At 37.8% G+C, this 16,835-nt stretch overlaps 1 pseudogene; it reads right to left on the bottom strand.

Annotated features, from left to right (window-relative positions):
* The window catches only part of LOC101631285, a 183,404-nt pseudogene that overhangs the window by 89,197 nt on the left and 77,372 nt on the right, over nucleotides 1–16,835 (bottom strand).

Genomic DNA, 16,835 nt, shown 5'->3' with positions numbered 1-16,835 from the left:
CTGCGCCACCAGGGAGGGCCTAGGTTGTGTTTTTAAAGATAGAATGTTTGCTTGTGAAAATATGGACTAACTGTTTTTTCTAATGACACTGGTTTGCATTAAACCATGTCTCCATATCTTTCTAGAGACCTCCTATAAGGCTTCAGTTAAGAGTTTAGTGGATTATTGGCCTAAGTTGTGAAACAGAAAAAATATATAATATGTATACAGTTAATAATTTAGATGTATATTTTATATGCCCATGTTATCTCTGTGATTACACTAACCAAGTCTATTAGTGTTATGAGTTTGAAACTATTTCAGGTATCATTGTCACAAAAATGAAAAACAGTAATATTTTCTTGAGTTTTAGTTTTTCTAATTGTAAACTCATGTGGACATAGAAAATCCATAGGTTAAAGTATAAAGTAATTTAATTTTGACTATTTTAATACTCAGCTTAATGTTTATCGAATACTTCAAAAATTACATAACTGAGAGTTATCTTATGTAATTTTATATTTGAATTTTTTTTAAAATTTATTCATACAGAACTGGGGTCCAAGCCAGAGATGCGGAGGGTGAGAGGATTCACCAGAGACAGTGGGGAGCAGAACAGGCAGATCGACGAAGTACACTGCTGAGGGGAGCAGCGGGCGGGTCAGGAGAGGTCTGCCCCGCCATATGGATCTCCTCCGGGGAATGCGGGGATCGAACTCATGCGGAAGTAAGTAGCTTAAGCTTCTTAGTGCTGTGTTTTAACCCGCTGTGCCACCAGGGAGGGCCTGACTTTTTTTTTTTTTTTTAAGAGTTATTTATGCATACAGAGTTGGGGTATAGGCCAGAAGTGCAGGGGCAGTGAAAGGATTCACCAGAGAAAGAGTGGGGAGCAGAGCAGGCTAACTAACGAAGTACACTGCTGAGGGGGGCAGCATGCAGGTCAGGAGAGGTCTGCTGTGCCATATGGATCGCCTCCTGGGCAAAGATTGAACTCATGCTGAAGTGCTTTAGCTTCTTAGTGTTGTGCTTTAACCCTCTGTACCACCAGGGAGGGTCCCTATATCTACCTATTTCATTGAACAGTGCCTCTGTTATTTTTCCATGGCATTAAAATCAATGTCCTCTTCCTATTCCACCTTATGATATATATAATTTGATGAATCATACACTTACTTTTTGACATTTTGGGTTTTTTTCTTATAAAGGTTCCAATTGTTTCTTTCCTTTTTTTTTTTTTTTAGCTTTTTAAATTATTTATACATATAGAAATGGGGAACAGGAGTAGTGAGAGGATTCACCAGAAATAGAGTGGGAAGCGGAACAGGCAGACTGACAAAGTACACTGCTGAGGGGAGCAGTGGGTGAAACAGGACAGGTCTGCTCATCATTTGGGTCACCTCTGAGACTGAGATTGAATGCGCACTGATTCGGCCACAGTGCAGTGCTCCACCCGCTGTGCCACCAGGGCAGGCCCTCCAATTATTCCTTGGCATATGGATCCCAAACTAAAAGATATGCTAATTGAATTCTTTCAAATTCAGATATAATTGGCTTACATTTTATTAGTTTTAACTGTCCAACATGTTTTGATATTATATATGTTACAAAATGATCTCCACAACAGACCTAGTAAATATCCATTACTACACAGCTACAAATTTTTCTTTCAGTGATGAGAATTTTTAAGATCTGCTGTGAGCAACTTTTAACTATAAAATCAGGTTTTATTACTGATAGTCATCAATACTATACACGACATCTCCAAGACTTACTTTATATCTAGAATTCTGGACCTTTCGATTCCTTCATCCATTTACCCACCTCCCCATGCCACTTTTGGAAGCCACTAACCTGTTGCTGTCACAATGGGATTGTTTTTTCAGTTTCTTTTACTGAGGGTTTGTTATTAGTGTACAGAAATGGTGCTAGTGGTTTGAATGGAGCCATGTCCTGGACAGAGGTAATTGCTAGAAACTAAGCTGTTGCTTAGCTATCTGGGGGTCATAGGAAACATCTGTTTATGTTTTAGCATTAGCAGGGAAGCCCAACATTTACTGCCAGTCACCTTACTTCCTCTGCTCACCTCCATGCTAAGAAGGCCATGGCTTACTTCATGAGAGATCAGATATTTGTTCCTTGTCTTTGATGAGAAAGAAGCTGTGATTTTGTTCTGCAAAATGTCCCTCACCCCTTTCAAGTGTATGATCATATTTTCCAGCAATTGGTTTTACATTCAACCTCAAAACTTGTGCTCAATTCTCAGCAAAGTTCTATTGTCAGCAGCTTGCATGAGGCAGAACGCCGATTTAGCTCAGAGGACGCATTGAGCCACATTGCCATGGTAACCAGCAGACAAACCTGAGAGGAGCAAGTCTGCAGAGGAACTGTAGCCACCACCAAACAACAAATCAAAGGGAAGTGTCTCAGGAGAGATTTCTAATTACCACACATTTGTCCTTGCAGCCAAACCAGAGTGTGAGGGAAACCGCACCATTGGTACTAACATTTTTAGGTCACAAAATCACGGAAACTTTCCTGTGCTCCTCTGAGAATTCCCTAAAGTCCCCTGCTGCCTTAAGGTATATTGAAATAGAATTCTCAGATTGACCTTTTCCTCAGAGTTATCACCAAGTCCTTAGTAGTGATAACTATACTGCTCTATAGCTTAAGGTATTTTATGGGCAAGGCAATTTTAAAAAGTCTCACATCTGTGAGCCTAATAGCTAATAGCATCTAGATGGTTCTCTGACATCCTGAAGAGATTGCCTCTATTTATTCCTTTCTTCTCATTTTTTTTAAAACAGCCTCTTAAATATAAGTAAATTTACTGCAGGAATCCTTAATGCAAATGGAGTACAAACTGGTATGATTGTATGCAAATCTATGTAAATTATGTTGCCATAAGATCTGCAGGTTTCTTGGAGTAAAAACTCTAGACCTCTGCTTGTCTATGGAGAAAGTGTTCAAGGTTACAAAGTTATCAGTAGAGATTTATAATTTTCTGGAGGAACATTTGTAGAAATCCTTTTCTTACTTTTAAATACGTTGAGATCAAAGCTGTCCAGTCCTCAAGACAGGGAGAGAGGTGATAAATGAAGACGCAGCATTGCCTGAATAAAATCTGAGTTGCTTTTGTTAAGAGCTCAATCTTCTTGCAGTCAATGCAATGTGCAAAGGTGTCTGCATTAGTAGGGGTTTTAATGTATCTGTTCTGCATTAATTCATATCTTTGAATGGCACATGCTGGAGGCTGGCCTGAATCACCTTTGTTTTATTAAAGGTGCATTTAAGGTCAACTACCACTAACTGCATTGTTAAATATTGATTTAGCCATTTGAATTAATGTAATTTTCAGTCCTTTCCCTACTTAATGTGCACTAGCACCCCTGTGACCCATCAGACAGAAGATCAATACGTGGGCACTCAGCTCTTGCTGAAGCTGTTTGACTGCTTTCTGTGCTTGCTTGTTTTCCGGTGGAAACCAAAGTGTTCAGGATAATGGGCCATTGGCTTACCTACTTACTTCCTGCAAAACTTTCTGAATGCTTTCTTCCCTTGCAGAATGTTTCTGATCTATTTAGCGGTCAGCATTTCTCTGGGTTCTGAATGATAGGTTTCTCTTGTTGAGGAAAAAATAGTATCAAGAAAGCAAAAACCTCCCAAATCTGCAACATTCTAACAGCAAAGTCAGCACTACATAACATTTCAAAACCTGAAACAAACCGTAGAATTACTTCCCTCAGCATTCTCATTTTATTGATGATGAAATGGTGAGTTCAAATGACTTTTCAAACTGCTGGAGTCGGAGCTAGAAGTCTGGACTCCCAAGTACTCTCTATGTTGTACTTATTGACCTCTAGAACACATCCTTTGTCTTCCACAAACCAAGGCAAAGTAAAGGGATTTTGTGACCACATTCATTAATAATACGATTGTACCAGCCCCCTAGAAACTTGGTATTACATTGAAATAGTTTATTTTGGCATGACCAAAGGAGATGCCATTCCTAAAGGACCACCAAAGTGATGTACTCTGGAAATTTTCAGCTCAGTGTTCTGATCATTAGATTGTATAAATGGCCTTGTTTATTCTAGATTAATATACATATAGAATTACGCAATGAAATTTTGAGATCATAGTCTGTAATTGATGTTTGTTTTTTTCTGCCTACCCTCCATTTAAGCCTAGAAGTGTCAGGGGGTCATCTTTGGTACCATATATAAAAACCCAGCCTAAGAATGCAGGAGGCATTTGAGGAAACAGGACCAAGAGGTAAAAAGAGACCAAGTCCTGGTGAAGTGTCTGGATCCAGCCATGCCTGATGCTAGTATCTCCCTGAAAATTTTGGTTATATACATTAATAAATTCCCTTACTTTTGAAGTTTTAATTTTTGTTGTTTTAACTACAACCCAGAGTCTCAACTTCCTAGCTCTTAAACTGGGTTGGGTATTTGAGAACTATCTAGACCTTGAAGAGTATAATGTCAAGCCTCTAAGTCATAGACAGTTTCATAGAAAAAAAACTTTTTTTAATATTCTTTTCATTATTTTTAATAAAATTTATTTATTTATGCATACAGAACTGGGGTATAGGTCAGAGGTGCAGGGGCCATGTGAGGATTCACCAGAGACAGCGTGGGGAGCAGAACAGGTAGATCAATGATGTACACTGCTGAGGGAAGCAGCATTCGGGCCAGGACATGTATGCTGCACCATGCAAGTCACTTCCAGAGCCTGTGCTCCAACATGCTGTGCCACCAGGGAGGGCTGACACAGATGTTTCTTATAACTCACTAACTGTGTTTAAAAAGCCAGGTGATGGGTCACCCCTAAATATCTATTTTTAAGAATATGGACAAACACAGATTTGCCATCTAAGTGTAAATTGACATTTTACTTTCAAAGCCCTTATGTAACATCAATGCTTTGCAGAATTTAATAGCATCTTAATGATTGTAGGGTATCTCCTTCATGTAAAAGCCATAGTTAACAAAGTTGGTTTTCTGCCAACACTTTCACTTTAGAAAAAGCTGTTCTCTTTGAGACAAAAATTGATTCTCCATTAAAAAAGCACAGAGATAGAAACTATAGACTTAGTAATGGAAGAGTAACCTTAGCGATGGGTCTAAGACTCAATTTCAGGTAACACTGAGACTCAGAGGGCTTGGGTACTGTGGACCCAGCCACACAGCTCATTTAACTGTGGAGGTGACACTAATACCCGTATCACCAACTGTGTGCAGTCCCCTGATCAGACTTTCTCAGCCTAATGGGCTTGCTAGTCCCTCTCCTGTATTTGGCAGCCTGCTGGGGGATACTTTCTATTACTGTGCTGTCTGGTGTCAAAACCTTATGATGTTTAGATGATAGAGGACAGTAGCCGACATCAGGAGAGGTAATTTTGTTTATGCCCATATTGTCTAAGTGCAAGAAAAGGTATAGCAGCACTCCAGTCTCAGCAGAGCTTAGGAATGCAATTAGAAAACAGAAGTTTAAGCCAGGCAAGAGAATTAAATTAACTGGAACAAACACAATAAACAGAATCAAATCTTTTGTCTCAGCACCTGGTCACACAATGAAGCACGGGGATCAATGACAAAATCCACACAGGTGGTTGGTGGCATTTCTACCCACTAAAAGATGGTTTTGGTAGCAGATTTGAGTCTTTCATTTTTGTGTGTGGTTTTTATTCACATCACATAGACCTCCTTGCAAACACTGGGTAGGTATGTGCAATTAAATGAACTCACTCATCGACACAAAGGAGGTTCGATATATTAAAAAAAAATTACGTATTGATGATTTAGTTATAAGTGTACACAGAGCAAAAGTCTTTAAGAAATAAAGTAGCAAAATTATAAAACGTCGGGATGTGAATGAAGTTCATAGAGCTGTAACTTCTTTTTTCTTAAACAAAGGCAGATGCTTTGTGTAGATGGATATCTCTTTTCTGTGTTCTGGGCATTTACTTTCATTTTTGAAATCCTTTTAACTGCTACATGAGGCACCTAGCCCTGGAGTGAAAAGAGATTAAAAACACCTTGGGGAATCTTAATTCCCTCTAAATCACCCCCCCCACCACCACCAAAAAAGAAAAAGTTATTCGCGAATGAAAGATGGAACCTTATCTATCTTATGAATAATCTGCTCTCTTTTCTCCTTTCCTTTTGCCCCAGAATTCCCGGGCTTGCTGATAGATAGGTGGTGATTAAAAATTCTCATCGTGCCCATGTGCCTGGTGCCCTCTCCTTTGTCATTCTGCAGTTGGGTATCAAAGCTGCAGCATCTATGTTCTTTGAAGACTAAGCAGGTTGGACATGCAATTTAGATGAAAAACAATTACTCTGTGTTAGCTTGCTTTTGGCAAGAGTGTATTAAGGCTCATCTCACTGATGGGAAACAAAAGCTGCACTTCATCTTCATGAATTTCAAATGAGCGAGAAAAAGAGAAGGAAACAGTGAGTTTTCTGGCAGGAGCTTTTCTGCATAACCTTTCTCTGACGAGTTGGTTCTTTTCCTGATAGAATACCCTTAGCATTGGCTTGGATAATAATGTGTTTCTCACCCATGCACAGATGGTGCAAATGATCATGCAGTTCTACTAGTGGGGAGGCTTTGAAAGACAAAAAGAGGACTAAACAGCTGAAGTACATGCTGTGATATATTTTTGAACTTATGACAGGAAGAGAATTAATGGACACATTGCATTAATACCTTTTTGTTATGAATGCGTTCAGTTTTGAGTAAACAAGCAAAGGCATACTTGTGATTCAGTTATATGTTGAATTACACGATGCCTTAAAAATTCCTACCTTGGCTTCAAGGGATCAGTTTAAAAATCTTAGCTCAGGCCCTCTCTGGTGGCCCTCTGGTGGGTTAAAGCACAGCACTGAGAAGCTAAGGCCACTTCAGCATGAGTTTGATCTTGGACCCGGAGGTGACCACATGGCATGGCAGACCTCTCCTGACCTGCCCACTGCTCCCCTCAGCAGTGTACTTTCAGCCTGTTCTGCTCCCCACTGACTTTGGTAAATCCTCTCACCACCCCTGCACCTCTGGCCTGTACCCCAGTTATGTATGCATACACAAACAAATCTTAAAAAAAAAAAAAACTTAGTTCAAAAAGTTAACACTAGATCAGTCACTTTTGAACCACGTGTTGGATGGTGCTTGTGATGTCAGAATGAACCTTGTTCCTCGGAAAGCCTATGGAACCAAGTGGACTGTTGCTGAGTGAGGACTGTATTTTCTAGAAGATCCCTGCTTGCCCATATAATACTCAGTTAGAACACTGGAATGTAGAAAACATTAATAAAAAGCAAAGGATCATTAAAAAAAAAAAAGGGGCAATGGAAGGGAATAAAAATCATCCAGACATCATGTGTGTTTGTAGGGATGTATGTTAAGGAGAAGGACTAGTTTCATGGGAAAGTGAGCTGTGTAGGCACCAGGGCCTGGGCTTGGAAGGCTTCACTTTTGGCTTGATGCTCTGCTGGCACTTTCTTGGATATTTTTAATCATTTTTTAACAAGGAGCCCGCATCTTCACTTTGCACTGGATCCCACATATCTTATAGAACATCCTCAGGAGGAGAGCAATGTTTTAGGAAGATGGAGAGGTATCTGTGAGTGGAGCTGTGGCTCCCTGCTGTCAGAATTTTCTACCCACAATACTGGGATACAATTTTATAACGAGTGGAGCCAGCTGCTTTGAAGGGCAAGATCAGTGATAGCAGAGTGAAGGGCAGCTTGCTCCAGGTAAGCTGTCTCTTCACACATTCATCTCCAAGGTCATATTCCTAGACTCAAAACCTGTACTCTATCAAAACCTGTAGTCTATCTAAGGTGACTATTACCAAATGACTTCAAAATAAGGTGTAGGTTATGAGTTCATGCTAATATGTAGGGTTCTTTTTCTGTTTTTTTTTTTTTTTCTAGACAGCACAGTCTAGATTTCTGTTTGGGGTAGAAAAGATTTTTATTTCTCTCTGATATAGTTTCAAGTCAATTAGTAGTTTTTCATGAAGCCTGTAGTAAATTCTAGTCTCTAAGCTGGCTAATGTTGGAAGATTGGCAAAAATCTAGTGAATTCCTCCAATTTAAACATACTACATAGACAAGGACTTGGGACTTGATAAAATATACCTTAGGATATTTGTGAGGAATAATAGAACATTGAAGAGCAGATTTTCAATGAGGAAGAACTGGATCCAAAGTCTGGTTCTGCCACTTAAGAGTTGTATGCTTTAGGAAGTAATCTGTGCATTACAATACAGCTTCCTCTATGGCAAAAAGGAGATAAGAATTATTACCTTTTGGGGATATTGTCAACATTTATGTTAGTTCATAAATGTAAAGTGATTAAAATAGTTATTGTATGTAGTATAGTTTTTTTTTTAATAGTTATATACATCTAGTTATTTAGACTGCCTGGTTATTAGTCTCTTTTCCTAAACTTAAATGGTCTAAACTCACTATTCAAAGTCCATATTTAAATGAGATTTCCCAAGTAGGAATAAGTGGGAAAAAAAAAACAACACCCAAAACTAACTTTCTTAACTGTTAAGAATATTTCTTAATAAAATACAATAGACTCAGAATTAGATCTATAGAGGGTATAGATATAAATTTTTCTGACTCTGGTTATGATTGGTTCCCTTTAAATTATATAATCTTCCAAATATTCACAAGGATATGTCAACCCCTAGCACAAGTTATGAAAATATGTAATATTAAATCTACAACTTAGTAATATAAAAAAATAGTTTCCATTTATTGAGCATTTTGTTTAGGCTTTTTTAGTAAGCCTACTGACTATAACTGTACACTTTTTGTCTCTTGGGGTGAGAAGGCCTGACTCCATGGTTAACAACATAGCTGCCATACAGAGACCTCTGGTTTCCATCTTTGGGCTGATGCCCTCTGGGGTATTTGGTAGAGTTTTCACAAATAAACAGTGCTTAGAAACACCTTATGTAATTAAAAAATTTGAAATTTTACTGAACATTATTGAGGTAAACATGTTTTGTTTGGGGAGTTTTAACACTATCCAATTAAAATGTCCAGACTTCAGCATGACCACCACCTTTAGTGATGCACTGTTCATTTTGACTTTCCAAGCCATGAGAAACAGTCTCTATTTGGTGCTGAGTGATTTTATGAAATGCCTCATGAGCATAATCCTAAATTTATTTAAAGTGTGTGGTTTTGATGAAATGCAGGTATATATAGGTCTCATAAAAAAATTCTGAAAGGAGCAGGTAAGATAGAAGTTACCCAGGAAATTCTTCCCAGTCTGCTGCTCCATCTTTTTAAAGGACAACATGGATGAACTATTAACCATTTGAAATAGAATCACAAAGGAAAAAAGAACAATGAAATTGTCATAAGTTAGGGGGAAAATTAATAACATCTCCAGGTAACACCATATAAAGTACATGTCAATATATATTTTACACAAAACAGTCAATAACTCATGCTTTTTTGAGCACATATTTCAATAAAATGGTCATTAATATTAAAAACTTTCCATTATTACAATTTAAAATTGTATACTTTATAAAATCACCTCACCTATACATCTATATATCCCTATCTCTTTAAATATATGCACATATTTCCCAAAGCTGCGTAGATCTACTAAATGTGTATTTCTGTCTTCCTGGGAATAGGCATTTTTTAAATGGATACATCATTTAAATGAGTCCAGGGATTGGCAGACTGACTATTAATAGAAGAGAACTTCTATCACCTTTACAACATGTCTCCCCTCTGTTTTATACAGTTCTCTTTTCCCTGGAAATTCCCAGATAGGCTAAGAAAAAGGAATCCCAAATAAATGAAATTTTACTAAACTAGCCTTAGCATAATATGGTAGTCATATTAATAATTAATATATAATATATGGTACAATATAACACCATATTAATAATATGGTAGTCACTGGAGTGATTAGGACAATGTGTTTTCTTTTATATAATTCTTTATTTGTTTCATCAACTGCCAGGAACTTTAGAATATCTAAAAAATAATTTCACTGCACTTTCGTGACTTTGAAAAATGAAGGCCTGGGTCCTCCCTGGTGGCACAGTAGGTTAAAGCACTACACTAAGAAGCTAAACCCACTTCCGCATGAGTTTGATCTCCGCCTGCCCCAGAGGTGATCCACATGGCGCGGCAGACCTCTCCTGACCCGCTAGCGGCTCCCCTCAGCAAGGTTTGACGATCTGCCTGTTCTGCTCCGCAATCTGTCTCTGGTGAAGTCTCTCACTGCCCCTGCAGCCCTGGCCTGTACCCCAGTTCTGTATGCACAAAAGAAATAAATCTTAAAAAAAAAAAAAAAAAAGAAGGCCTAAGCTCTACTGACTGATTTTCATGAGAATGGCCACCATTAAGGAACATGTAGGAGGAACATGATTTAAAAGAAAGAAGCTCCTAGTCTGAAAGCTCTACATTTTAGGCTTGTCAACACTATCCACTATGATGTAGCTTCGGGGTTAGTGCATAAAATTCTTAATTGAGAAGGTAGTTTTTGATATCAGGTGCAATATATAAAGCACTCAGTACAACAGACAGAATGACTCAGAAGACAATAGCTGACAATATTTACATATAGTTTTGGCCGGAACTATCAAGACTGCTACTGCAAGGAGCTTGCATAAAACCAAGAGTACCCAGCAACTTACAACTTGCAAATTTTACAAAGTAAAATCTACTTTTCACAAAGTAGATGCTGAAAGTCTGCAGTACTATCAATCTACAGCTTACACTATAAAGTTGTGTACAATGATAGCTTTTTTACTTATAATGGAAAATGTTATTTTCCTTTTAATAGAAAATAATAGTTTTTTTGTGTTTTATTTTTAGTTTAGGAATATAGCATGTCAAATTAGCAGTCATCTTTACCAGCCAATGTAAATAATGGATTGTCTGCTTAAAAGAAGACCGGTGGACCCTCCCTGGTGATGCAGCCCGTTAAAGCGCAACACTTCTAGGGAGCCACAGCTGCTTCAGTGAGAGTTCGATCCCTTGCACTAGAGGTGACCACATGGCTGGGCAGACCTCTCTTGTATCGCCCGCCACTCCCCTCAGCAGTGTACTTCCGCGATCTGCCTGTTCTTCTTCCCACTCTGTCTCTGGTGAATCCTTTCATCGTCCCTGTACCTCTGGCCTGTACCGCAGTTCTGTATGCATAAATCAATAAATCTTAAAAAAAAAAAAAAAAACAACAACTAGTGTCCACCTAGATATTTTGTGTTATATATGTAAATGAGATTATGTTTTATTGCTTGAAATCCAGATTTAGTTTAGTTGGAGAGAGTGAGCAAAATTTACAATGATGCTTTTCTCACACATTGTGTTTTCTTCTTAGCAGAGAATTTAAGTAGTTTCTTTGTGTATAACAATTAAAACACGTGTTTTTTTTTTGAAAAAAAAAAAAAAATAGAGTTCTACCTCTACTTTAGATTATCCCAAATTTCATCATAAGATCTGTGAATTGTAATAGAAATCAGATTTCTGTACATGCATCAGGTTGTCAGCTATGATTAAATAAAGTACCTGTGGTTTTCCAGTTGAACATATATGACAATCACTCAGTGATCAAAAGTTGTTGTCCAGGGAAACAATACCAATAAGTGACATCTGCATTTGCTCAGAACTTCTATGGTTCTGGTATGTATCTACTTTCCTATAAATCTTGAACTTCAAAGAGGCTGGGAGTTCTTTTTGTATTGATTTTTCCTGGTTGATTTTGTTTATAAAACTAATGTGCAGTTGTTGAGAATGAACATAGAGGCATTGGAAACATGTGACATTTGTCTAATTTCCAGGGCAACAAGTTAATACTCTGAAAAGAAATATGATTCAGAATATGATATGGAACATATGCTAGGGTAAATTTTGGAGTCTGAATCCATCTTGAGCATGAAATGTTAGAACCTCTAAGAGCATTCACTGGAAATCCAGAAACACTATCTGGTTCTGCCACATTTCCTTTGCTTTCAATAAAAACCGTATTTGGGTTGATGCTAGCATTAAGCCCTAGGGCTAGCTAGACTGACACTGACATCAGGTGAAATTCCACTCTTTATCATACCAGCTATGTGGGCAACTTAAATACTCTGCCCCAACATTTTGACACAATGCAATTATTAAACTCTTGACAGACTGCATTTGTTTGTTTGAAAAGGTTATTGTTAAAAGTACCATCTTCAGACAATTGTACTCAGATTTGTATTTTAGATGTATTTCACAGCTACACTTTTATAAATAGCTTGGAAAATAGCTAGGTACTGATTTATGGTTGACAGCTAGCTTTAGTGGTATTCAGAATTTCTGCAAGGATACTTTGACTTGTTCCCTTGAGTCTTCACAGCTCATGAAAACTCCAAACAGCATTAAAGACAGGAGGGAAAAAAAATTCTTTAACACAATATGTTCAAACCTCAGTGGATTTTCTTGCTCCAGATTTTCCAAACTAGTTTCAGTTAGAAGCAATGTTTTTTCATGTTTGTCTGAAAAATTACTGCAATTGATTCAGTGTGTTTAGTGAGTAGGGAAGATTTACTCAGTGCTTCATTTAGACATGAAAATGCCCAGGTTGAAGTGCTGTATCTATGGATAAATGTGTCCATGTTTCCTGTTGGTTAAGAATGTGGATTTTGCAGCCTAACTACTTGTCTTCCTAATGGGTTCTGCAGGAAATGTTGTACAAGATACTATAAACCTTTTTGTTTTTATTTCCTTTGTCTGTGCAATATAAATGTCACTAGTACCTACTTCATAGGGTATTATGAGGATCAATATATATTTTTAAAATTTATTTATTTATGCATATAGAACTCATGTACAAGCCAGAGGTGCAGGGTCAGCAAGAGGATTCACCAGAGGCAACAGTGGGGAAGCAGAGCAGGCAGATCGACAAAGTACACCGCTAAACGGAGCAGCAGACGGGTCAGGAGAGGTCTGCTGCACCATGTGGTCACCTCCTGGGCCAGGGATGGAACTCGCACTGAACTGGCTGTGGCTAGCTTGCAGTGCTGTGTCCTAACCGGTTGTGCCACCAGGGAAGGCTGAGGATTAATATGCAAACATATTTCAAAGAATTTAGAAAAGCTTGTTTTATAAGTGCATTTATGTTAAATATAACCTTCTACTAAAGTATCTGTATGATATGGATACACTCACATATACACAGTACATGTAGGTACCATATGTATATGTGTGCACAATAATATAGATATATGTGCTGTGCATATCCACACACACACGTATATATTTGTGTGTATATTAACACTATGTTTAGAGTAGACATTGATAAACCTAACACATTCAGATTTATTTATATCTTAATCCTGTTTCCATCATTGGGTAGACAAAAGTTGCTGTATTACCAAATGTGTTGAATATCTTATGAAACATCAATAGACTCTTTCCTTATATCTTATCAAAGATATAAAGAAAAATATGTATCCAAATCTTAATTTTTTTGATTACTCCATTTCTTTCATTTTTTTTCCCTCAAATATTTGTAAATGCTGTATAATGCTAGAGGGCATTGACGTGGCTGGAATATTCCATCCAAAATTTCAGATGTAATTAAATAATTGATGATGTGTGGATATTTCCACGTGAATACTCCATATGGATATTTGGGTGGGCAAAAGCCACAATAATAAACTTGACATCTTTGTTCTTCTTGATAGAGAATTTTTTTTTCCTTTCTTCTTGATAACTTCTGACGCTTGCATTGTTCTTTGAATACTTAATATGATTTTGCTAAATGTTTTACTACCACTTCCCTAAGGTTTTTCTGTCAGAACTTGTGAGTGAATTGCACCAAGAAAATCAGGACAGGGATGTCTGGAATCACTTTCCTTACCAAGACAAAAAGATTTTGGACTTTTCTATCCAAAACCTTCAGACTGACACTTCCTGTTGGAAACTGTTTCATTTGACTTTCTCCTGAGAGCAGATCTTTTCTTACCGATTTATGGGTTTAATATTAAAGACTCAGTAACTTTTTAGAAAATATTGCCATGACCTGACCTAATCAACTCTAATTTCCAGAATCATCTGTGCTTAAAGTTGTGTCACATACACACCTGCGCCAGAGAATATGTGAAGGACAGAATTAGTCCTGCTTACAGGTAAGGTTCACATCAAGTGAGAGCTGGGACATACGGGCAGTGTGAGTGTTATTTCCTTATGTTAGGGGGTATTTATCAGGTGTGTTATTTTATAATTAATTGCAGTATGATGATCGACAGTTAGCATGGTTCTGGTTTTCAGAAATGCTGAGACAGGCACAGGCTGGAGGAGCCAGCGAGTTCATTACTCAGAGTCGACAGGTTCAATAATCCTGAACTTTTCCTCTCAATGCCCACTCCTTTGTCACTCTCTGTGACTACCAAAGCAAGTCAATAATTTGCAATATGTTCTTTTTGATATACTACTGTCAAGTCTCTGGTAAACTATCGATATTTGTTCTTGAGGATTCAACAATGAGAACAAGTGATACTTTTTTTGATAACTTTTTTTTAAAGATTTATTTATTTATTTATGCACACAGAACTGGGGTACAGGCCAGAGGTGCAGGAGTGATGAGAGGGGAGCAGAACAGGCAGATTTAAATACACTGCTGAAGAGAGCAGTGGGCGGATTAGGAGAGATCTGCCACGCCATGTGGGATGGAACTAGTGCTGCACTGACTGCAATAGCTTCATACTGCTGTGCTTTAACCCAGTGTGCCATAAGGGAGGACCCTCTGATGATGTTTTAAAGAATAACACTGAATTCCATTTCTACCAGCATTATGTAATGCTGATAAAGATGACAGTGAACAAATAAAAATAATTACAGCTACTTTTGTGAAGGATCTGCTTTGTGTCAGATACTGTTACATATCTTTTTGAACTATATTATGGAATAACATATATATGTTATATACTATAGTTATATAACTATTATAGAATAAGATGCATGCTATTGCTCCCATTTAACCACAGATAGGTTGAAGCTCACAGAGTGGAAGATTTTCAGTCAATATTACATAGTACTAAAGTGAAAGGTTAGATCTGGCAATTAAGAAGTAGAGAAGCTTAGTTGCCATCACGCTCCCACGCATTTTAAATGTCTAGTATGCTTTGTTTTCAGGAAAAACCACCTATACGTGGTGATACCAAAGGAAACACCCACACAGGGGGTGACGGACCATTTATATCTGTTCTGGCTGTGTACCTGTGCGTATACCCCCACAGGGCGTTGAGAAGTGGGTCTCTAGGCAAAGTCAACAGGGCTTTTCTTTTCACTTTCTTCAGCTTAGCAGAGGGCCTTGATCACTTTTTTTTTTTTAATTTGCAGTAAAGTATACATAATAGTTATCATCTGAACCATTTGTAAGTGTTCAACCACTATGGCATTTTTTACATTCATGATGTTGTGTATCTATTCTATGCCTGAACACCTATATTACTCTCAACAAAAACATAGTGCCCAGAAAGCAACTACCTCTTCCTTTTCCCTCCAACTCCTGGTGGCCTCTGTTCTACTTTGTGACTATGACTTCTGTCTATTCTAGCTATCTGGTTTATTTCATTAAGCATAATGTTTTCAAGGTCCATCTATATTTTTTAGTATGTATCAAATGTAATATCTTTTTAGGGTTGAATAATATTCCACTGTATATATCTATCACATTTTGTCTCTTCATTCATCTGTTGACGGATGCTGCTGGGTCATTTTTTGAGAGGATGTCTTCAGATGATCTTCTTTCCTTATTCCACAAGGAACCTCATGTGACAACACAGCAGAGCCAGGGTTTTGTTTTGAAGATTATGTAGTGGGTCACATGTCTTAGTTCATACTTCTATACCTGACTGACTTATAAAGACAGAAACACACTTCTAATAGTTCTGGAGTCTGGTAGTCTGTTTAGGATGGCAGCACTCCTGGGTTCTGGTGAAGATACTCTTCTTGGTTACAGACTTAAAATTTCTCCCATGGTGGATAGCAGAGATAAAGAAAAGGCTTTTTTATGTCTCTTCTTGCAAGGGTATTAATCCTATTCATGAGAGCGCCACTTTTATGATCTAATTATGCCCCAAAGGTTCACTTCCTAATACAGCAAAGGTGGTTAGGGTTTCAAAATATAAATTTTGTGGGGACACAGTCAATCAGTCCACAACAATAGGAGTTTTAATACCTTCTAAAGGGAGCACAAAGAGTAAATATTGACAGTTTAAAATCAGTTTCTACAAAGTTTTTACTATGTTCTAAATAGATATATGTTGCTTTATTCGACAACAGAGGATTCTAGAACAGGTAATGCACACCTTTCTATTGTTTACAGGTAGACTTCCTGCTTCTCGCAGAACCTTCCCCAAAGAGATAATCATGGAAGTTCACATTCAAATGAGTTATAGAGGAGACACCAATAGAAAGTAGGAGGGCAAGATGTCTATTTTCTGTGAATGGTGTGACATACCTTTGAAAAGATCATAGATAGTGGATATGATTCATGTATGCATTAAAGACTAGGATTAAGGATGACTGGGAGAAAGAAACTACTTGAGCCAATTTTCAAAGTCTAGAATTGGGAGAGTGAAGAGTTTGGTAGGATTTCTGAGAAAAGAGGAGATATTAGAGAAAGGAGAGAACAGATGGTAGAAAGCTTTGATTCCAGGCTGACACATTTGAACTTTACCCTGAAAATAGTGGGGAGAGATAATTATAAGAATTGACATTTAAAAAACTTATATCAAGGGCCCTCCCTGGTGGCGCAGCGGGTTAAAGCACTGCATTAAGAAACTTAAGCCAATTCCACATGAGTTCGATCCCCGCCTGCCCCGGAGGAGA

The sequence above is a fragment of the Condylura cristata genome, unplaced genomic scaffold (genome assembly GCF_000260355.1).
Source record: "Condylura cristata isolate star-nosed mole 26May11 unplaced genomic scaffold, ConCri1.0 scaffold00021, whole genome shotgun sequence".
Lineage (NCBI taxonomy): Eukaryota > Metazoa > Chordata > Mammalia > Eulipotyphla > Talpidae > Condylura > Condylura cristata.
This window is presented reverse-complemented; position numbering and strand designations above follow the sequence as displayed.